The following is a 23,478-nucleotide window of genomic DNA, read 5'->3' as shown; positions in this document are numbered from 1 at the left end:
TTGTTATGATAACGTTCGAAGAAGGATTTTCTTATGAACTACATTCGACTTCCGAGAACAAACTTAGCAAAATTATTTGCTAAGAGGAAACTGAGATCGAATCAGTTATTGTTGAAACAACATAATCTGAGTCGGTAGTGAAGAATTGTTCTTGTAGCCGACGTGAATCTTGAAGTAAAGATCTTTTCGATGATCCGAGGAATTTGAGGCAAAGTTGAAGTCTTAGACTGCTTTTACCATAAGTTTTCTTTATCTCTATCTCTTTATTTATTTTAATCTTTTTCTTTGTATTTCTTAAATATTTAAACCCCTTTTTATCTTTATTATTATCTTTAAAATTATTTTTATTATTTTATTATTTTTAAATTATAATTAATTACTTTATTTTATCTTTTCAACTATCTGGAATTTTATATTCTTCTAAATCAGAAAGAGTTTTACTAAATCAGAAATACTACAGTCCCATTGGATCGACCCTGCTTCTCTATACTACTTTCCCTTTTTATTTATTAAGAAGTCAAAATTATTTTTTATAGCAAAATGACGGTTATCAAATGATGTCGTTATCGGGGACTAACGGCAAGTGCTGATTATTTTTCTAGTTTTATTTACGACCATAAGAACCCATGTGAATTTGCAATCTAGACCCGGATCAAAGCACGACACGAAGAATCCATGCAAATGCTTCAGAAAAAAAAAAAAGACAAGAAGAATAAGAGCAGAGTTTTGAAACAGAATCAAACCCAAAAATAAACTCTGAAGCAGGAACATACAACGAAGATCAAATCTCAATGGTAGAAGAAGAATAAATGATCTGAGAGCTAGTCGCAACTCCTGTCACTCAGACGCCATTATGCATTAATTTTCCTAGTGGCGGGACTCCGTTTCAATTAAAGAGACTTATTCATCTTCTTCCCACCTTCCACAGCTTTCCACTAAAGATCCGCAAAACACTTGTTGGAGTTCTACGTGGTTTGCACTAGCATGAAACCACAGGGAGTTACTGAGGATCAAATTAAATTGAAAACTTTCCCTTTCTCTTTAGTCGACTTGGCTAAATATTGGTTATTTTATTTACATCCAAATTCAATTAATTCATGGGCTAACATGAGTTGAATATTTCTTCACAGGTTCTTCCCAGCGGCTAAAGCTAGCGAGTTACGAATGAGCATTCTTTCCATTCAGCAAAAGAGCGAAGAAAGTCTTTATGACTATTGGGAACGGTTTAAAAAGCTTTGCACACGTTGTCTGCAACATGAATTAAGTGAGAAAATGTTAATTTAATACTTTTATGAAGGCCTTTTAACAATGAAAATGAAAATGATAGATGCCTCCAGTGGAGGAGCATTAGTCAATATGACCCCAACAACAGCGAGGGAATTGAGTTCAACAATGGAAGCCAGCTCTCAACAATTTTCAAGTGACCCCAACCAACGGGTTCACGAGATAAGTACATTTTCTCTTGAAAATAAGTTAGAAAAATTGACTAAAGTAGTTAATTCACTTGTTGCAGGAAAATCTAGAGCAACAAGAGCATGTGGGATATGCACGGAGCTAGACCATTCAACAGATTGATGCCCGGTGATACAAGAAGGAGGCAATGCAGAAATCAATGTCGTAGGAAACTTTCCAGGTCCTCTACAAATACATACAATCCATAATTTGAGAGAGAATGTTAGTGCCATCACACTCTGAAGTGGAACAGTTATCTCACCCGAAGTTCCATCAGAAAAAGTTGCACATCAGAAAGAACAAGAGGAAACGCCACCTCTAGAAATACAAGGTTCGTTTGACGCACATCTTTCTCTTTCTTCTCATGATATCATACTACTACCCTTCCCATCAAGGTTGATAAAGTGTGATAAAAGAGATGAAGAAAGGGAGATCTAAGAGGTGTTCTAAAAAGTTCAAGTCAACATACCTCTTCTTGAAGTAATTCGACAAGTACCGAGGTATGCTCGATTTTTAAAAGATCTTTGCACTACAAAGAGAAAATTAATAAGGCACAAAAAGATAAATTTGGGAGAACATGTCTCTGCAATTTTTTGACGAAAGCTCCCATCAAAGGTGAAGGATCAATGTATGTTCGTTCTACCTTGTAAAATACGTAATTTTAAAATTAAACGTGCAATGTGTGACTTAGGAGCTTCAATCAATGTTATGTCATTTTCTATTTATAAAATGATTACTAACGATCCTTCAAAGGAAACAAGAATTACTATACTGTTGGCTGATCAATCTGTGATCTATCCAGTAGAAGTGATGGAAAATGTCTTGGTAAAGGTTGATGTATTATTGTTTGCTACAGATTTTTATGTCATTGACATGGAACATGATAGGTCGGGTACTTATTCCAAAGTACTCTTAGGACGGCCCTTCCTAACCATAGCACATACAAAGATCGATGTTAGAAGTGGTTACTGACAATGGAATTTGATGGTGAGATTATTGAATTTGATGTTTACAAAGCAATGAAAAGCTCGGATCATGTTGAAAGAATTAATTTTGTTGATGTTATAGATCCTTTAATTGATGAATATATTGAATCTAATTTTTCTTATGATCTTTTCAAGGATTCTGAACTTTGTCACTAACAGGAAGAAAGAGAGTTTGAAAATATTAATTCAATCAATTTTGATTTATCTATATCCTCCTCTAATACTAAAAGTTTACCTTCTATTTTGCAGGCACCTTAGATAGAATTGAAGTAGTTATCGGAACATTTGAAATATGCATTTTTGGATGAAAATGGAACCTTACCGGTGATCATCTCAACTAAATTATCCGAAGGAGAAAAGGAAGTTTTGGTAGCAATGTTGCGCTTTCAAAAAGAAGCCATAGGATGGACCATTGCCCACATTAAAGGATTAAGTCCCTCGAATTTCATGCACAAGATTAAAGTGGAAGAAGGAGCAAAGCCATCACGAGAAGGACAACACCAATTAAATCCACTGATGATGGGAGTAGTAAAGAAGGAAATTCAGAAACTCCTTGATGTTGACGTAATCTATCCAATATCGGATAGTATTTGGGTAAGTCCGATTTATATGGTTCCTAAGAAAACGGGAGTCACAGTGGTTGAAAATCAAGAAAGGAAGCCAGTGCCAACAAAAGTTCAAAATAGATGGCGAGTTTGTATTGATTACAGGAAGTTGAGCTCTCTTACTCGAAAAGATCATTTTCATCTTCCCTTTATAGACTAAATGATTGAAAGATTAACTGGGAAAACTCATTATTGTTGCCTTGATGGTTTTCAGGTTTTTTCCAAATCCCAGTAGCGCCAGAGGATCAAGAAAAAATGACTTTTACTTGTCCCTTTGGTATATTTGCATATAGATTTATGCCCTTTGGTCTTTGTAATGCACCGGTCACCTTCCAAAGATGCATGTTAAGTATATTTTCCGACTATGTGGAGAAGGGCTTCGAAGTCTTTATGGATGACTTCACGGTTTATGATAATTCTTTTAATGAATTTATTGACAATTTAACTAATGTTCTTAAAAGATGCTTAGAATATAACCTTGTTTTAAACTATGAAAAATGTCATTTTATGGTTGATAAAGGGTTAATTTTAGGTCATATTTTTTCCTCAAAAGGGATTGAGGTTGATAAAGTTAAAACATATATTATACGCTCACTTTCTTACCCCATAACTGTGAGGGAAATTTTTCCTTTTCTTGGCCATGTAGGATTTTACCGCAGGTTTATTAAGGACTTTTCGAAGATAGCACAAGCTTTATGCAATCTTCTTCAAAATGATCAAGACTTTGACTTTAATTCAAAATGCAAGGAGTCTTTTGATTCATTAAAGGAAAAGCTTATTTCAGCTCCAATTGTTCAGCCGCCAGATTGGAATTTCCCCTTTGAACTTAGGTGTGACGTATCGATACTAGCGTTGGAGCCATTATCGACCAAAAAATAGGGAAAGAGCCACATATCGTAGCATATGTGTCCCGAACTTTGGACTTGGCTTAGAAAAATTATTCAACTACGGAAAAACAACTTTTTGCTATATTTTTTTCTTTAGAAAAATTTAGATCTTTTTTTCTTGGCACTAAAATTACTGTTTTTTCTGATCATACAGCTATAAGGTATTTGATGAGCAAAAAAGAAGCAAAACTGAGGCTTATCCGATTGATTTTTCTTTTACAAGAGTTTAACTTGGAAATTAAAGACAAAAAGGAATGCAAAAATTTGGTAGCAGATCACTTGATTCGAATTCCCCGTTCCACATCTGACCCACCACTTAGAGAATAATTTCCTAAAGAAAAATTGATGGTGGCACAAAGCATAACCCCATGGTTAATTATTTGGCCATATGTAAGTTACCATTAGATTTGCAGAGAGCTGAAATCAATAGAATTAAGCAAGAATACCGATACTATATTTGGGACGATCCTTATTTATGGAAGCACTGCTCGGATTAGGTAATTCGACGATGTATTGCCGAAAATGAGGTAAATTCATTTTTACAATTTTGTCACTCTTATTCTTGTGGTGGTCATTTTGAGCCAAAACGTACAGCTCATAAAAGTCTTAAATGCGGTTTCTTTTGGCCTAACATCTTTCGGGGCTTTTATCTATTTTGTAAAACTTGTGAAAAATGTCAACGTACAGGTAATTTAAGCCGTAGGAATGAAATGCCACTTAATTTTATACAAGTTTGTGAGATTGTTTATGTTTGGTGATTCTATTATATGGGTCCTTTTATTTCATCATTTGGAGAAACTCATTTCATCAACCGAGTAATCGAGATGCTAATGAATAAATTTGGAGTAACTCAGATGCCACTTACCATCCATAAACAAATGGACACGCCGAAGTATCAAATCGAAAAATTAAAACAATTCTTGAAAAAATTGTTAAACCGGACCGAAAGGATTGGAGTTTAAAATTAACTGATGCACTTTGGGCATATCAAATTGCTTATAAAGGTCTCATTGGGATGTCACCATATCGACTTGTTTTCAGTAAACCATGATATTTACCGGTTGAATTAGAACATCGAGCTTATTGGGTCGTTAAATAGTGTAATATGGACATGGATGCAACCGGTGAAGCTCGAAAGTTACACATTCAAGAACTTGAAGAAATCTGAAGAAAATGCCTATGACAGTGCTAGGATATTTAAAGAAAAAACAAAAGAATTTAACGATAGTAGAATTTCTATTAAAACTTTTTCTGTCAGTCAAAAGGTTTTATTATTTAACTCCAAATTTAAAAGTTTTGCAGGAATGCTCAAATCAAAATGTCTCGGACCGTTAACAGTGACTCAAGTATTTCCTCACGATGCTGTTGAAGTTGAAAATAACTCAGGAGTTCAATTTAAAGTCAATGGTCAACGATTAAAATTGTATTATGAAAATGCTTCGGTTGGTCTAATCGAATAAATTAATTTAGAGGAACCCACACTTTGAAAAATCAGGTCGTCGAGCTAACAACTTTAAACAAAAGCACTTAATGAGAGGTAACCCATTTCGTTATATTTTTGTTTTATTTCATTTTATTTTCATTTTGTTTTTGATTTATTTTATTTTGTTTTTGTTTTATTTTTAACAAACTTTATTTTATTTATTTATTTTATTATGATTTATTTTATTTTATTTTTCTCTGAACATATCTAAATTCTGATTGAATATTTAACGGAAAAAAATAGTGTTCAAGTCTGAAAATAGGAGACAGATGCACGTTAGCATACCCCAAAATTTTTAGTTCCCTCTTTTGTCGAAAATTCCAAGTTTGAAGCCACTTTTGTTTCAAATTTCTTTTATGGGCCCTACCTTATCTATCAATATCCCAACCTTTACAATTCTAAACTAATCCCAACACTCTTTCTTTTCACCTTTTTAGTTTAACTAAAAATCAAATTCTTTTGACTTCTTTTATTCCCCTCGTGATAAGCCCCCCAAACATCCCAACATTATCTTTCTTCTTTCATTCAGCCATGCCTCTATACCTCCCTTCTTTGCTTCTTTCGATCGGCCACTATACTATAAACCCAAGACCGTCGGTCACGCCTTGTCACCGATTCAACGCTCGTCACCTCCTTACAAGATGATTACTCCACTTCTTTTCACCATGGTAAGAGCACGTAACCAAGAGAACAAAGGAGCTCCACCATCGCTCAACCTTAGAAGACACCACTGCCACGCCGCTCTAGTTGTCGTCGATGTTCCAAGTGATTCCGACCCTATGCCCACACCACCACCTCCTCAATGCGGTGCACGAAGGCCACAAGGATCACCACCAAGGACGACAACGCGTGCACCCGAGACCACCACCTTCCCTCCATCGTTCAATTGTTCCTCATTCCACCGTTACGCTGCCCAACCGAGCACTACACGACCATCCAGTCCTTCATCATCGACAACCCCAACATTTTACTCTATGCCGTCGGGTTTAGCAACACGTTCAATGTCGACTATCGAGTCTCTATAGTTTACTACACTTGAACAACCCGAGGTAAATTATGAACCTGTCGATATTGAACCGTTACTAATATGGCACCCTATTTTTTGCTATTCTGAAGATTTTAGGAACAGATTTAATTTTTTGGGTGGTGTACCACCACAACCAAGTCCCACATCCTCTTATAAATTTGTACCTTCTCCACCACACCGCTCGTCTAGGCAGCCGTAACCTACATCTTTTTAAGCAAGCTCGGATGAAACTAAAGGGCCACTAGACGAAACGTTCAATCCTTTCGATGAAATGAATCAAAGGAGCCGAACATATTCGGTGCCACCTGAGGAGTTGTTGCAAGGATATCTCGATTTTGATGGTGATAACGCAAGGAGTTTCGATAGCATTCGTCATTGTAGGTTTCAAGTGTGTAAGTATATTCCATCACGTACACTCGACACTTTATACTTTGTGATGTTGTGATCGCTATTTTGATGCTATTGGTTGGACTCCTTATTCGAATATTAGATGTTATACTTACTATGAATATGTCTTCGAATTCTATACTACCTTTGTTTTTCTGCAGCGTCGTGCAATATCTATGAATACACCTGATGTTATTACTTTTTGGATGCTAGGACAATATTTTATAATGTCATTAAATGATTTCAACTTCTCTATAGGGTTCGTGATTGATGTCACGGACCATGATTATCTGACATCTTTGCGTGAAATTCCATAATATTTTGACACTGATATGGCTTATGAGGCACTTATAAATTAAGCACTCAATTCGATGCACGCATTACAAAAGCGTGGCATATTCACGACCCCACTCTCCGTTACATACACCAATTCCTTACCTACATCTATTTCGATCATAATGATACTACATCTTGTTTGAGTAATGTTGAATTACTTTTATTATGGTGTATGCAAACCAGAATGAAGGTAAACTTAGGATATTGGTTCGCTCGAGCATTCGTGTGAGTTGTATGAACCAATCGACCCTTGATTATTGGACCTTATATTACACATTTAGCATCTCGTTTGTTTCCATTGACCTTTGATACTGTAAATTTTACTCATACTTTTTCTATGAATCTACTTGATGCTAGGTGTTTGGATTCAATGAGACTTCTCGCAGGCACTCCCCCTGTTCCCATATTATACCTCCCGACACCATTACACCACGTAATGGGCACATGTACATGAGGCAAACTGAACCACCTCTGGCAGCCAGTTCCCAATCGGATATGTGAGCCGAGATGCAAAGTGTGTCTGGTCGCCTTGACATTATTGAAGCCAACCTTGTCGAGGTTCTTTCTTACCTTCGCCCGGGTTTGTCTCGACGTGGCTGTGGCCGCGATCGCCACTAGATTGGGGAGTATTCCTTTTACCTGTAACAACCCGGATATTTTCAAAATAATATTTAATTGAAATTGGAGGTTTTAATTGTGAAAATCGGTAAATTATGGGGACTAAATTGAAAGATTTTAAAACTTGGAGCTTGTTTTAGAGTTAAAGAAAATTCAGGGACCAAGCCCTGAATTTACCCAAGAAAGTTAGGTATGTTATGATATAAACGTGGTTTTCTGTTTCAAAACAGAAAACCACACCTCAATTGCTCCCAAATTTCCTTCCCCCTATGCCGGTTTCCGACTTAGATCCCGACGCCGTCCGAATTCCGATCGTCGTTTTGAAACCACTGTTGTGTTCATCATCGAGCGAGGAATAAACCCTTCAAATTAATTGAAGCGAAACGCTGCCAAACGTCGAGAATTTCCAGTCAAAGTCTCGACGTTTTTGTTAGCTCTATTGCCGGGAAAATCTTAAATTCACCCCCGATCGTTGCTCCGTTTACGACACCTCCTGCACCATCGTGTTCATTGTGTCGTTGCGAGTCTGCCAGTGTCAACCTTGTTCGCCGTCGACGGCGGCGCCTGAGGAGGTGGAGCAGTCAAAGATTCGGCCGAGTTGAAATTGAGCTCTCCGCCGTTCAAAAATTTGAACCGATCTTTGTAAGTATCTCGAAATCGCTCAAAATAATTTTTAAAAATTTTTCCGGAATTTTTAGACTTACGGAGGAGGACTCACGTGCCACACGCGCCGCCGCAGGGAGAGTGGGGGGCTAGAAATCGGTTTGACCGGTTTTCAACCGATTCTGACCGGTTTCGATCGGTTCGAACCGGTTTGACCGGTATGAACCGGTTTGACCGGTCTGACCCGACCCGACTGACCGGACCCGACCGTTGACTTCCTTTAACCAAAACTTAAATTGGTTGTGACCGACCCTTAAACGACCGTAAATCTTTTCTGAGTTTACCTATTATGATAGTTTTCGACGTCCCAAATCCGTTTCCGAAGTCCGTTTTGTTAAATTCGAACCCAAAGGCCTCCAAATTGACGATCAAAGTGGTTGACTTTGACTTTGACCAAGAATCTAAATTTTTGAAAAGTCATACTTTATGTTTTTCGACGTCCTGATTCCGATTCCGCAATCCGTTTGGCCAAATTCAGACTCAAAATACCCTAAAATGATAGTCAAACCCGAAAAACGCTTATATACTTAAGAATTTTAGCTTTGAACAATTAAGTAAGATTTGGGGCTGATTAATTATTATTGTTTGAAGGTACAAGAGACTCTCCAGATCGTTTGACAGCTCGACCCAGCTCTTCTAGATCAGTTAAACAACGTATACCAGTATTCACCCGTTCGAAAACTGTAGCAGAGCGTGGTGAAACCAGCAATCAGTAGATCTACTATCTGAACCCATTATCGAGGTGTGTTCCTGTTTACTACATAATGGTTTTATATGTTTTGAAATATCTATGGATTTTTATTGTTGGTACACCGATTTATTATTGATGATTTATGGACTTTGATGACTGGTATATGGATATTGATTTTGGGATGGATTGAACTACAATTGTATAGCTCTGATCAAGCTAATAAACGGGCCTAATGTGACTCTTGAGGGCCCCAAGATGTTTCATTATGTCGGCTTTCCTTTGTTGGTGCTTAGGGTAAGCTATATAGACTTATTGACTTGGGCTTAAGGATACAAGCTTCATAGCCTATCCTTAAGTCGGCTTTCTTTTTGCTATGTGTATAAAGTAAGCTATATGGAAAATAATTTTGGGAACTACTGATGGTGTACCAGAAAAGGGTTTAAACTATGATTTTCAAAAGTTAAACTCTTTTACGAATTTGTGAGATTTACTGGACTATGATTTGTTTAATGTACCTATTGTGATTTTAGTAATGTTGGGACACACTGAGCCTAGCTCACCTTTCAAAAATGTTTTTCCCCTTTCAGATACTGTTGGTTAGATACCTCGGTTTGAGCACTTGGAGGATCAACATATCTCTTGAAGTATATCTGATTGTAATATTTTAATCTTGTAAGTTGACTTTATTCTGGTGACATGGACCTATTTTAAAGTATTGGATTTTATAATGATGATACTTTTGCTATTACTATTCAGTTTATCGTGGTTTTGATTTTTAAGATATGTTTTAAATTAATTTATTACTGATTGGTTTTATATTTAAGAGTTGAGTTTTAAAATTATAATTTATTATAATTTCATGTCATGAATAATGTGATTTTACATTGATTGGATAACGGTTTTGGAAAATGTCTTTGTGATCCACTAGACTTAGTCGAAATGCATAGGTCGGGTCTAGGGGGTTACATTTATTGGTATCAGAGCTTTTGGTTTTTAACCCTCGGACTGTGTATGAGTCCATATAGAAAATACGGTTTTGAAATATTTTTACAAAACAAGTTACAAAGGCCATGTCACAAAATTATTAAGATTTTTAAATTGTGTTCGAGACTCCAAGTGCTTATCTAACCCTAAGTTTTATCTTCTGTAGTAAACTTGAGATCCATCAAAATGAGTGCTAGACGTGGTCGTCGAACTAGCCGTGGACGAGGTCGAGTGGCTAGATTTGTAGATCCGATTGATGAGATACAGATAGATCCCCCACCTACGATAGGTGATCCTACTCCTACGACCCCAACAAATCTGCCTCCTGCCGCTGGTATTGGCATGACTACACCGATCATAGGAGCGACTAATGTTGAGTCAGAGTCTACCGGAGTTGCTTTGGATGAGAATTTTGGTAGACAATTTCTGCAGTTGATACAGGGAGCAGTAAGAGCTACTGGTGTTGTATCAGAGGTTCCTATTTCGCAGACTTTGATTTCCAATGGAGTTAGAACTTTTGGGGGACAGATTGGTGGAGCTCCTACTGAAGCTGAGGATTGGCTCCAGGATACAGAGAGACGCATGGATCAGTTGGGTTTAGACTCAACTAAGAGATATCAGGGTGATGTGGCGATGTTAGATGGAAATGCCTACACTTGGTGGGAGTCAGTGACTAGTAGTGTTACTACCGATCGTTTGACCTGGAATTACTTTAAGAATCGCTTTCGGAGTCGTTTTCTGGGAGAGCGCTACTTAGCTCAGAGACGTCAGCAGTTTCAAGACCTGGTTCAGGGAGACATTACTGTTTCTGAGTATGAGATCGAGTTCTTGAAGTTGCTGAAGTATGGATTCAATATGGTACCTACTGAAAGAGATCGATGTCGTAAATTTGCTCTTGGACTCAGATACGAGCTGCGTAGGCAAGTTGTAACCTATCAGGATGAGATATTTGATGTGCTGGTGGGTAGAGCCAAAGATGCTGAAGAGGTGGAGGTTTTAGCTTCTGGTAGAGAGCGTGTTGAACAGGAATGATCTAAGAAATTTTCTGGCCCGATGGAGTCATCAGTACAGTCCAGAAAAAGGACTCGTACTTCAGTCCCTCAGAGAAGCAATACACGTTTCAAGCCTGCAGCATCCTCACCGTTAGTTGGCAGTCGAGGCGGTTCCTCGTCGTATTATCATGGGTTCCTCTGTGAGTTTTGTGGTAAACAACACACAGGAGAGTGTCGTAAGAAGATGGGTCTTTGCTATCAGTGTGGATCTAGTGGTCATTTTCGGAGGGATTGTCCTCAGCTAGCTTCGTTTGAGCAGACCGCTACCCAGACTCCTGTACGTTCTCAGACTACAGTACATACTCCAATTAGAGATCGTAGCCAAGTAAAGGCTCGTGGTTCAGCGACCAGGACTGACTGTAGAGCCCGACCTCAGCAAAATAGAGGGCCAACAGTTTCTGAGACTAGACAGCCAGCTTTGGTTTATGCCACTAGACGTCGGGATGACAGAGATGAGCCTGAGGTTATTGCAGGTACATTTACTATTTATTCTATCCCATACTTTGCATTACTAGACAATGGCTCCACTCACTCCTATGTATCGAGCTCGGTATCTCGAAACCTTCAGATTCCGATCGAGAACACTGAAAATAATATTATGGTTACGAGTCCAGTAGGACAAGCGGTATTAGTGAATAAAGTATTTCGGCGTTGTCCTCTCGAGGTTCAGGGAGAAATTTTTCTCGCTGATCTTATGGAGCTTCCTTTAGAGGAGTTCGATCTAATTCTTGGGATGGATTGGTTGAATAAACACAAGGTAAATCTGTATTGCGAATACAAACGGGCTACTCTAAAGACTTCATATGGTCGGACTGTTATGTTAATTGGTGAACGGCGTGGCTATCTCTCCAATATAGTTTCAGCGATGGAAATTGATTGTATGATCTGGAAGGGATATGAGACTTTCATTGCTTGTATTTTGAACACTAAAGGTTCATTGTCCACGATCAAAGAGATCCGTACAGTTAGCGAGTTTCCTGATGTCTTTACAGAGGAGTTGCTTGGTTTACCTCCTGATAGAGAGGTAGAGTTCGAGATAGAGACTTATCCGGGATCTGCACCTATTTCTATGGCACCTTATCGCATGGCTCCAAAAGAACTTAAGGAGTTGAAGGTCCAATTGCAAGAATTATTCGATCGAGGATTTATTCAGCATAGTACTTAACCATGGGGAGCTTCAGTTCTATTCGTGAAAAAGAATGATGGGTCGCTAAGATTATGTATTGACTATCGGAAGTTGAACCAGATGACGGTCAAGAATAAATATCCACTACCCAGGATTGATGACTTATTTGATCAGTTGCGAGGAGCTATTGTATTCTCTAAGATTGATCTTCGTTCAGGGTATTATCAATTGAAAGTTAAAGGATCTGATGTTGCAAAGACGGCCATTCGCACTAGATATGGTCATTATGAATTCTTAGTGATGCCTTTTGGTTTGACGAATGCTCCTGCAGCTTTCATGGATTTGATGAATCGGGTGTTCTGACCATATTTGGATCAATTTGTGGTGGTCTTTATTGATGATATTCTGATCTATTCTCGTACTGAGGCAGAGCATGACGAGCATTTGAAGATCGTTCTGCGGACTTTGAGAGAGCATTGTCTATATGCCAAACTAAGCAAGTGTGAGTTTTGGCTTCAAGAAGTGTCGTTTCTGGGGCATATTATTTCTGCGCAAGGTATTCAGGTCGATCCAAGCAAGATCGAGGCTATTGTGAATTGGAAACGACCCAAGAATATCTCTGAGATTCGTAGTTTCTTGGGCTTGGCTGGTTATTATCGACGTTTTGTTGAGGGCTTCTCGATCATTGCTTCTCCTTTAACAAAGTTGTTAAGGAAGAATGTGCCGTTTGACTGGGGTGAGGCACAACAGGAGAGCTTTGAGAAATTAAAGGCGGTATTGACTCAAGCACCAGTGTTGATTCAACCAGAGTCTGGGAAGGATTTTACAGTGTATAGTGATGCGTCACACTCAGGACTCGGCTGTGTTCTAATGCAGGAAAGTAAGGTGGTGGCTTATGCATCCCGTCAACTGCGACCGTATGAGTGTAATTATCCTACTCACGATTTGGAGTTGGCAGCAGTAATCTTTGCCTTGAAGATTTGGAGACACTATCTTTATGGAGAGAAGTGTTACATTTTCACGTATCATAAGAGCTTAAAGTATCTTCTGACCCAGAAGGAGCTTAATTTGAGACAGCGACGCTGGCTAGAGCTTCTAAAGTATTATGATTGCGTGATTGATTATCACCCTGGTAAAGCTAACATTGTAGCGGATGCTTTGAGTCGAAAGGCGGTAACAGAGTTGAGATCTTTAATGGCCAGGATGAATTTATATGACGATGACACTCTGTTAACAGAATTACAAGTTAAGACGACCTTGGTTGATGAGATCAAAGCTAAGCAGCCCCTTGATAGCTCCTTGCTTTCCATCTTTGAGCAAGTAGAGCAATGGACAAGCTCATATTACGCCCTTGATCAGGATGAAGTTTTATGCTTCAAAGGTTGGTATTGTGTGCCTGATGATGCTGAGTTGAGGCACACTATCCTTACGGAGGCTCATAGTAGTCCATATGCTATGCAACCCAGTGGATATAAGATGTATCGGAATTTGAGAGAGAGGTATCATTGGGTCGGCATGAAGAAGGACATCTCGAATTTTGTGGCGAGGTGTTTGACTTGTCAGCAAGTTAAGGCAGAACATCAACATCCATCAGGTTTGTTACAACCTATCAAGATTCCTGAATGGAAATGGGAGCGTATTACTATGGATTTTGTTATTGGTTTACCTATGACTCCTTCGAAAAATGACTCAATTTGGGTGATTGTTGACAGACTTACAAAAGTCAGCTCACTTCATTCCTATACGGGTAAATTATACGTTGGACAAGTTGGCGAGGTTGTATATTTCAGAGATTGTTAGATTGCATGGTGTTCCGTTATCTATCATTTTAGATCGAGATCCGAGATTTACTTCGAGATTTTGGAAGGCGCTTCATACGGCTTTGGGTACGAGATTGGATTATAGTACCTCCATCCACCCACAAACTGATGGTCAATCTGATAGAGTAATTCAGATTCTGGAGGATATACTACGGGTTGTGTAATTGACCAGCATTCGTATGGCACCCTATGAAGCACTCTATGGGCGTAGGTGTCGCACCCCGATTTGTTGGACTGAGTTGCGTGATAGGAAGACTTTGGGACTTGAGTTAGTGCGTGAGATGGAAGACACAGTCAGATTGATCTGTGACCGTCTGAAAGAGGCATTTGATAGGCAGAAATCTTATGCAGATCAAAGGAGGAATGATATACAATTTGACGTTGAAGATCAGGTTTTTCTCAAGGTATCTCCATGGAAGAAAGTATTGAGATTTGGACGTAAGGGTAAACTGAGTCCGCGATTTATTGGGCCGTATCGTATTCTGAAGAAAGTTGGATCTGTTGCTTATCAGCTTGAGTTGTCTTCCCATCTTAGTCGTATTCATGATGTTTTTCATGTGTCTATGTTAAGGCGATACTGTCTAGATCCAGATCACATCATTCAAGTTGATGAGGTAGAGTTGAGACCTGATTTGTCATATAAGGAGGAGCCCATCCAGATCTTAGAAAGAGATGAGCAAGTTCTTCGGAATAGGCGTATTCCAATGGTCAAAGTTCAATGAAGTAATCGAGGCCCCTCAGAAGCTACTTGGGAGACATTGGAGTCAATGGAGGCTCAGTTTCCTCAACTATTCCCATAAGGTAAATTTCGAGGACGAAATTTCTTGTAGAGAGAGAGAATTGTAACAACCCTGATATTTTCAAAATAATATTTAATTGAAATTAGAGGTTTTAATTGTGAAAATCGGTAAATTATGGGGATTAAATTGAAAGATTTTAAAACTTGGAGCTTGTTTTAGAGTTAAAGAAAATTCAGGGACCAAGCCCTGAATTTACCTAAGAAAGTTAGGTATGTTATGATATAAACGTGGTTTTCTGTTTCAAAACAGAAAACCACACCTCAATTGCTCCCAAATTTCCTTCCCCCTATGCCGGTTTTCGACTTAGATCCCGACGCCGTCCGAATTCCGATCGTCGTTTTGAAACCACCGTTGTGTTCATCATCGAGCGAGGAACAAACCATTCAAATTAATTGAAGGGAAACGCTGCCAAACGTCGAGAATTTTCAGTCAAAGTCTCGACGTTTTTCTTAGCTCTATCGTCGGGAAAATCTTAAATTCACCGCCGATTGTTGCTCCGTTTACGACACCTCCTACACCATCGTGTTCCTTGTGTCGTTGTGAGTCCGTCGGTGTCAACCTTGTTCACCGTCAACAGCGGCGCCTGAGGAGGTGGAGCAGTCAAAGATTCGGCCGAGTTAAAATCGAGCTCTCTGCCGTTCAAAAATTTGAACCGATCTTTGTAAGTATCTCGAAATCGCTCAAAATAATTTTTAGAAATTTTTCCGGAATTTTTAGACCCACGGAGGAGGACTCACGCGCCACACGCGCCGCCGCAGGGAGAGTGGGGGGCTGGAAATCGGTTTGACCGGTTCTGACCGGTTTAGACCGGTTCGAACCGGTTTGATCGGTACGAACCGGTTTGACCGGTCTGACCCGACCGTTGACCCGACCGTTGACTTCCTTTGACCAAAACTTAAATTGGTTGTGATCGACCTTTAAACGACCGTAAATATTTTCCAAGTATACCTATTCTGATAGTTTTCGACGTCCCGAATCCCTTTCCGAAGTCCGTTTCGTCAAATTCGAACCCAAAGGCCTCCAAATTGACGGTCAAAGTGGTTGACTTTGACTTTGACCAAGAATCTGAATTTTCGAAAAGTCATACTTTATGTTTTTCGACGTCCTGATTCCGATTCCGCAATCCGTTTGGCCAAATTCAGACTCGAAATACCCCAAAATGATAGTCAAACCCGAAAAATGCTTATATACTTAAGAATTTTAGCTTTGAACAATTAAGTAAGATTTGGGGCTGATTAATTATTATTGTTTGAAGGTACAAGAGACTCTCCGGATCGTTTGACAGCTCAACCCAGCTCTTCTAGATCAGTTAAACCACGTATACCAGTATTCAACCATTTGAAAACTGTAGCAGAGCGTGGTGAAACCAGCAATCAGTAGATCTACTATCTGAACCCATTATCGAGGTATGTTCCTGTTTACTACATAATGGTTTTATATGTTTTGAAATATGGTACATTGAAATCTATGGATTTTTATTGTTGGTACACCGATTTATTGTTGATGATTTATGGACTTTGATGACTGGTATATGGATATTGATTTTGGGATGGATTGAACTAAAATTGTATAGTTCTGATCAAGCTAATAAACGGGCCTATTGTGACTCTTGAGGGCCCCAAGATGTTTCATTAGGTCGACTTTCCTTTGCTGTGTGCTTAGGGTAAGCTATATGGACTTATTGACTTGGGCTTAAGGATACAAGCTTCATAGCCTATCCTTAAGTCGGCTTTCTTTTTTCTATGTGCATAAAGTAAGCTATATGGAAAATAATTTTGGGAGCTACTGATGGTGTACCAGAAAAGGGTTTAAACTATGATTTTCAAAAGTTAAACTCTTTTACGAATTTGTAAGATTTACTGGACTATGATTTGTTTAATGTACCTATTGTGATTTTATGGTAATGTTGGGACACACTGAGCCTAGCTCACCTTTCGAAAATGTTTTTTCCCCTTTTAGATATTGTTGGTTAGATACCTCGGTTTGAGCACTTGGAGGATCAACATATCTCTTGAAGTATATCTGATTGTAATATTTTAATCTTGTAAGTTGACTTTATTCTGGTGACATGGACCTATTTAAAGTATGGATTTTATAATGATGATACTTTTGCTATTACTATTCAGTTTATCGTGGTTTTGATTTTTAAGATATGTTTTAAATTAATTTATTACTGATTGGTTTTATATTTAAGGGTTGAGTTTTAAAATTATAATTTATTATAATTTCATGTCATGAATAATGTGATTTTACATTGATTGGATAACGGTTTTGGAAAATGTCTTTGTGATCCACTAGACTTAGTCGAAACGCATAGGCCGGGTCTAGGGGGTTACATTCCCTCTCTTTGTTTTTTAAATCGATATATGTTTTGGGATAAAATGAATTAAGTGAGGGGGAAGGATAAGCATGTAGTCAAATTTTTCTTGACTTGTTTAATTGTTTGAAATTGAGTTATTCTAATGTTGATGTATTAGGATCGTTGGTTGCTAGCTTTGAACTATGCTTTATACTCTTGCTTCCTTTTGAATTGTGATTATGTTTTGATCGAATTTAATTTACATGATTGTTGATTGGTATAACTGGTGATTTTTTTTTAGTATTGATATTTCATACTTTTGTTGATAGAGATGAACTTGACTCAGTGCTTATAAACTTTTCTTGTGAGATTTGAGTCTAACGAGCATTCATTTTCTTTCTTGCTCATTGTTTGACTTGTGTATGCCGAACTAATTAAGATGTTCTAGAAATTGTAATCACAATGCATATCAAGACTACATGTTGAACGTAATGTTTTAATGTGATAGGGGTAGCTAGGATAAACCCATTTTTCCCAAAAAGCCTACCCGTTTATATATCCACTAGTGAACCACATTTGAGTCTATTTTCCTTTCTTTATTTTACACTTCATAATTAAACCCGAAGCCTTTCTTTTTATTTTCCTCTCTTTTCACACCCTTGTTGAGACTTGAGATCTTGTATCAATCTTGTTCTATAAAAAAATGAAAAAAAAATCACTGTTAGGAAATAAGTCGAAAAAAATTGTTCATTGTTTCGAACAACATAAAAAAATTCATTGTTTCGAACATCAAAAAAAAGGAAAAAGATGTCCACTGTTTCAAAAAGAGAAAAAAAGAAAAAAATCGATCGTTTCAATTATCTTTCATATTTCATTGTGCTTCATGTTAATTCGTGGATTTTTCGTAATTATTTTGATCTCTTGTTTTGGCATTTTAAACCTTTCTTTGTGGCCTTTTCCCTACCCTAACCTAAGCCCCATTAGGAATTGTTTAAGACCCCTTGATTATTTCATTATGCTCATTTTTCGTAGTAGAGACTTGATTGGATTCCAAGCCTATGGTAATATTTTGGTTAGTTTCGGTTTGAGCGATTTCACATACCCCAAACACTTTGAGCGGACATGTGTGAATCTTTGTAAGGTATTGAGTAGTGTTTCATTGAAATTGGCAATTAATTGAGATGTCTTGCTTACCTTAAATTTTCTTAGTTGTGTCTTTGGTTGATTGTAACTTGAATTCAAAAAATATCATGGACTTAGTTCGATTGGAAGTTTGAGAAATAAATTGAAATTGAAGATGACAACTTATGATTTTGATATGTCAAATGATGAATATTTGAGGAAAACATTGAATAAGTGAGGGGAAATTTGATAAGTGCTTAATTTAGTTAATATTTAACTTTTAAATTACTGGTTTTTGTGGCTTATTTTTTTCGTTTTGATTCACTTTCTGTGCAGGACGTCAGATTCTGGGAATTGAACTAAACGGAAAGAATTCTACAAATTTTTTTATTTTCGAAATCAAAGCTGGATTAGTGGGCATGAATTCGGGCATGAAACATTCGACAGGACAATGATGTCAACACCTTCTAGAAGATCAAATCAGCTTTTCTAGAAGCACGAATGAATTGGCTGCACATTTTTGCAATTCGGATTTGGATTGAACTCAAGTTTTAGGATAATATTTTAAACATTATATTTTATCTTTGTTTTAGGTATTTTAGTTTAAATTGATGTTAGTATTTCAATTAGGATTTAGGATATTATTGTAAATAGTATTTTATCTTATCTTTGTTTTAGGAATTTTAGTTTAAATAGTTTTAAGTGTTTTAATTAGGATTTAAGATATTATTTTAAGGAATTATCTTTAGCTTGTTTTTAGGAATTTTGAAGGCTAGAAATACCCTCAGGGTAAGCTTAGAAACATATCTCTCATTTCTAAGAATTAAATCTTCTTTTTCTCTCTAGCTTTCTCTCTATTTTCGAATATCTCTTTATTTTCTTTTAGAATTTCGTTTTCAAATATGCTAAGTATGACTTTGGTCATGTTTAGCAAATTTTCTTTCAAGCTGAAGACTAAAGCGAATGTTTAATTTCAAACGTGAGAATTGTAACGTACTTAAATCGTCTCAGATTTTTCTCTCTGTTTTTTGGGTTTACTTTTCAAATCAAAACGATTTTCAAAATCAAAAGTCGACATTGGTTTGGATGTTGTTATGATTAACGTTGGAAGAAATATTTGCTTATTGAATTACATTCGACTTCCGAGAACAAACTTAGCAAAATTGTTTGCTAAGAAGAAACTGAGATCGAAATTAGTTATTGTTGAAACAACATAATCCGAGTCGGCAGCGAGGAATTGTTCTTATAGTAGCCGACGTCAATCTTGAAGTGAATATTTGTTTCGATGATCTGAGGAATTTGAGGCAAAGCTGAAGTCTTAGGTTGCTTTTACCCTAAGTTTTCTTTATCCCTATCTCTTTTATTTATTTTTAATCTTGATCTTTTTATTTCTTTAAATAATTTAAAACCCCCTTTATATCTTTATTATTATCTTTAAAATTATTATTTATTATTTTATTATTTTTAAATTATAATTATTTATTTTATTTTTTCTTTTCAACTTTATCTGAAATTCTATCTTATTATAAATCAAGAAAGAGTTTTACTAAATCAGAAACACTACAGTCCATGTGGATCGATCATGCTTCTCTATACTACTTTCCCTTTCTATTTATTAAGAAGCCGAAATTATTTTTTATAGCCAAACGACGGTTATCATTGCACAAAATCAAGTTATAAAATTTCATAGCATCCGCGATTACAAGTTAAGCGTATTTCGTTTGATTAATTGGGTGTTATGATCGCATATAATATTTTGGATTTTAAAACAATATTAGCAATTAAGTAATACTCTTAACTAATCTCATGAGTCAAACTGACAGAAAATATATTGTTCAAGGACTAACAAACAATTAATCCTTTGAATTAATTGACCGAACAGGATTACTTGTAGTAATTAATTAAGCGCATGTCGATGTTTCAATACAAAAGAAATTTGTACGTTGCACGTAAAAGAACACATTTGAATGACATACCTTGCAAGTTGCTACATATATTCTATGACCGATAGTTTTAAATTAAACCTTATAAAGACATGGCATCCAACTAATTAAAGATGTTTAATATATTTCAAAATATCAAATCTTTCGCAGCCGATTTTTTTCTTTTAAAGATTTTATTTATTTTTAAAATTAAACACATTTAAGAAGGGATGATATCATGATCATGGCATCCAACTTATTTGTTAATGAACAAGGTTACTTAAAAAGGGATGATCATGCTGTAACTAGGCCATATGTGTGATTGAATGCTCATGACCCATTTTTGGCCGGATCTTATTTAATTATTATTATTATTATTATTATTTACATTTTGTAGGCCCAAAACAAAGGCCTAAACAACAAAAAATCGTAGCACAATACAAGCCCAACAACCCACACATAGGATGAAAAAAAACCCCTAGCTATTCTTTCATCTGGCGCCGCTAGCTTCTCAACCGTAGGATCTTGTGACCATCAAACGGCTCAATTTCATCCAGAATAAAAGCCTAAGGTTAAACCCTAATGCCTCTCAGCCAACTGCCGCCGACCGAAGACAAAGATGATTCTCCGATGCCGGCGCGTGAGGAGCATGCGCTCAACCCCTAGGTTTTCCTCAGCCACGAGAGACGCCACCACCGAATCTTGAAGCAGTCATTCGTCATCATCGTACCCAAAACAATGAAAAATTCAGTGAATCTTGCCAAATCTAAACCCATTAAAAATCGTAAAAATCCCGATAAATCCGGGAAAATCATCTCCCTACCCAAGAGCTCTCATGATTTCCTTCCAAGAAATATCCATAAATCAAGAGACAAGTAACATTTTAGAGGGATTCGAATCAACCAAGAAAAAAAACCCAGAAAGGTTCGAACCAGAAAAAAAAAAAGAAAAAAATCGAGAGAGAAAAAAACCAAAACTCGGGCAGAAATAATTCGAAAAAATAAAAACAAAGAGAAATGAGAGATTTCCTTTTCCTTCGGTGACCATCGGTGCTTTGTTGGAGCCAAAGCCTTCAAAGAATCGAAGGTATTTCTCCTTTGTAATACCTGGATCTAAAGTTGTGGCTTGAGGTTTTAGTATCCTTTTGAGTCAAGGGTTGAAGGGAGAGTAGATTTGATCACTTCTCTTTGTTTTTGGTTGTCAGTGAACGGTGGCGGCTGGGGGAAGAAGAGTGGCAGTGAGCTGTTTGGGGAGAACTCTACATTTTGTTTTTGTAAGTGACGGCTGGAGAGTTTTAAAATGAGAAATGGGGTTGGGTGTGTTTGGTTCACAGAATGTAAGATTATCAGTGAGAATATTAGATTATCAGGGAATAAGATTACTGAAAATGTTCTATTTTGTGTTTGATTAAATTTAACAGGAATGTAAGATTATCGTGTTTGGTTAAAGGAATAAAAGATTATTGGAATGTATATTTAACCAAATTATCCTTATTATATATTTATTTTTTTAACAAGTTGAAAAATATTTATATATTTTCTTTAAAAAATTTAAATTCATAAAATTTATATATATTTTTTTTATAAAATTAAAAATATAAAAAGGTTTAATGAAAGAGTAAAATTTTATTTTAACCCCTGAATTTTATATAAAATTTTAATTATAGATTTTTTTGTAAATCTAAAATAATTTTAGGATAAATTTGTAATTTAACCTTCGTAGAATTTTTATTATTCAATGACAGAATAAGGATATTTTTTAAAGAAATTTTTAAGGGCATTTTAGTCCAAAATGTCGGTAATCCAACAATACCTAAGGTAAGGGAGGTAATGACATTCCCAGTAATATACCTCAAAAAATCCACTATTGAAAATGTAAGATTACCGGAAATGACATTCCCGGCCAACCAAACAGGGAAATGTGGATTTCATTCCAATGAAAATCTCACATTCATAAGAATCTCACATTCCCCTATCCAAACACACCCTTAGTTTAGTTTACATCATCCTCAAGTTGACGTTGTATAGAGGGTTGTCTAATATTTATATTTGGAATAACTAATTAATCACAATTTTTGTTAATAGCATTCTTTTATATAAGACTAGTTGTTCTATTATTACTATATACATAAGACTTTGTCATATTATATATATTTACTTAAAATTTCTCAACATTGCGCCTTCATAAGTTGTTACCTTTATGTTTTTATGGTATTTCCTCTAGGTTGATTTATGAAATATTCTTTTATCAATGTAATGTGTATCTTTTATATGTGATATTAATATTTTAGTATTTATTCAAATCTGATTTTGAGAACACTCAACGTAAAATGGGTGTGAAGAGTACCACCTTACAGAGGTAGTGCGTTTGGATACAACGTTCAAAAGATGGGTGAATTTGAAGAAAATCATATATTTTATCAAATGATAATAATAATTTTATTTTATTATATATATTAATAATTTTTGTTTTTTACAAAAAGTATCGATTTTTTTTTGCGAATCCTGAGATTAATTTATTATTCGGCTTAATTTTTTTAAACAGTTTAAAGAGAGAATATTCTTTTGGAGATAAGAAATAGATGGGATAACTTTCCCAACGGAGAATTGCAAATCTCGAGATTTCTTTTCAAGTTGAAGAATTTTCTCTAAAAATAATTCGAAACAATTTATTCAATATTTGATAAATGGATTGTGGTATAATTCTTATATTCGAAATCAATATTTCCACCATGTACGATAGTCTGTAAGCGATTAAGTACCAATTTTGGGCGTTGTGGGGGTGTTTACCCTTCTCTACGCGTAACCGACTCCCAGACCCGTTACATCGAGTTTTTGGTAAACACATACCAACTTCTGTCTTAAAAAACAATTTTTCGTTAAAATTGTTTTAAATGACTTTTTAGGTATTCGACCTACCTAACCCAAAGGTCGATGGCAACTCTCATTCAAATTAATTCAAAATCTCCAATTTTTCAAAATAAAGTCATAATTGTTTTTTAAATGATATTTAATTGTTAAAAAATAGTTATGACCGCTTGGCGACTCCGTTGGGAACTTTAGAGAGTCAGGCAATAAGTCGCTTGTACATTGTCGTAGTGGTGGAAATTATGAGTTCGAGTCTATAGTTAGCTTATGATCTATTATGAATTTTTTTCCAATTTCTGTATGTTTATCGTACTAAACTTTTAATTTATTTTTTTAGGTTTGTTAAGGTTT

At 36.4% G+C, this 23,478-nt stretch overlaps 1 pseudogene; it reads left to right on the top strand.

The window, feature by feature from the left end:
- Nucleotides 1–6,711: 6,711 nt before the first annotated feature.
- LOC120215749 overlaps nt 6,712–23,478 on the top strand; it is a 35,786-nt pseudogene continuing 19,019 nt past the window's right edge.

The sequence above is a fragment of the Hibiscus syriacus genome, unplaced genomic scaffold, assembly GCF_006381635.1.
Source record: "Hibiscus syriacus cultivar Baekdansim isolate YM2019G1 unplaced genomic scaffold, ASM638163v2 tig00110156_pilon, whole genome shotgun sequence".
Lineage (NCBI taxonomy): Eukaryota > Viridiplantae > Streptophyta > Magnoliopsida > Malvales > Malvaceae > Hibiscus > Hibiscus syriacus.
Note: the sequence above shows the minus strand (reverse complement) of the source record. Positions and strands in the feature narration are given on the sequence as shown.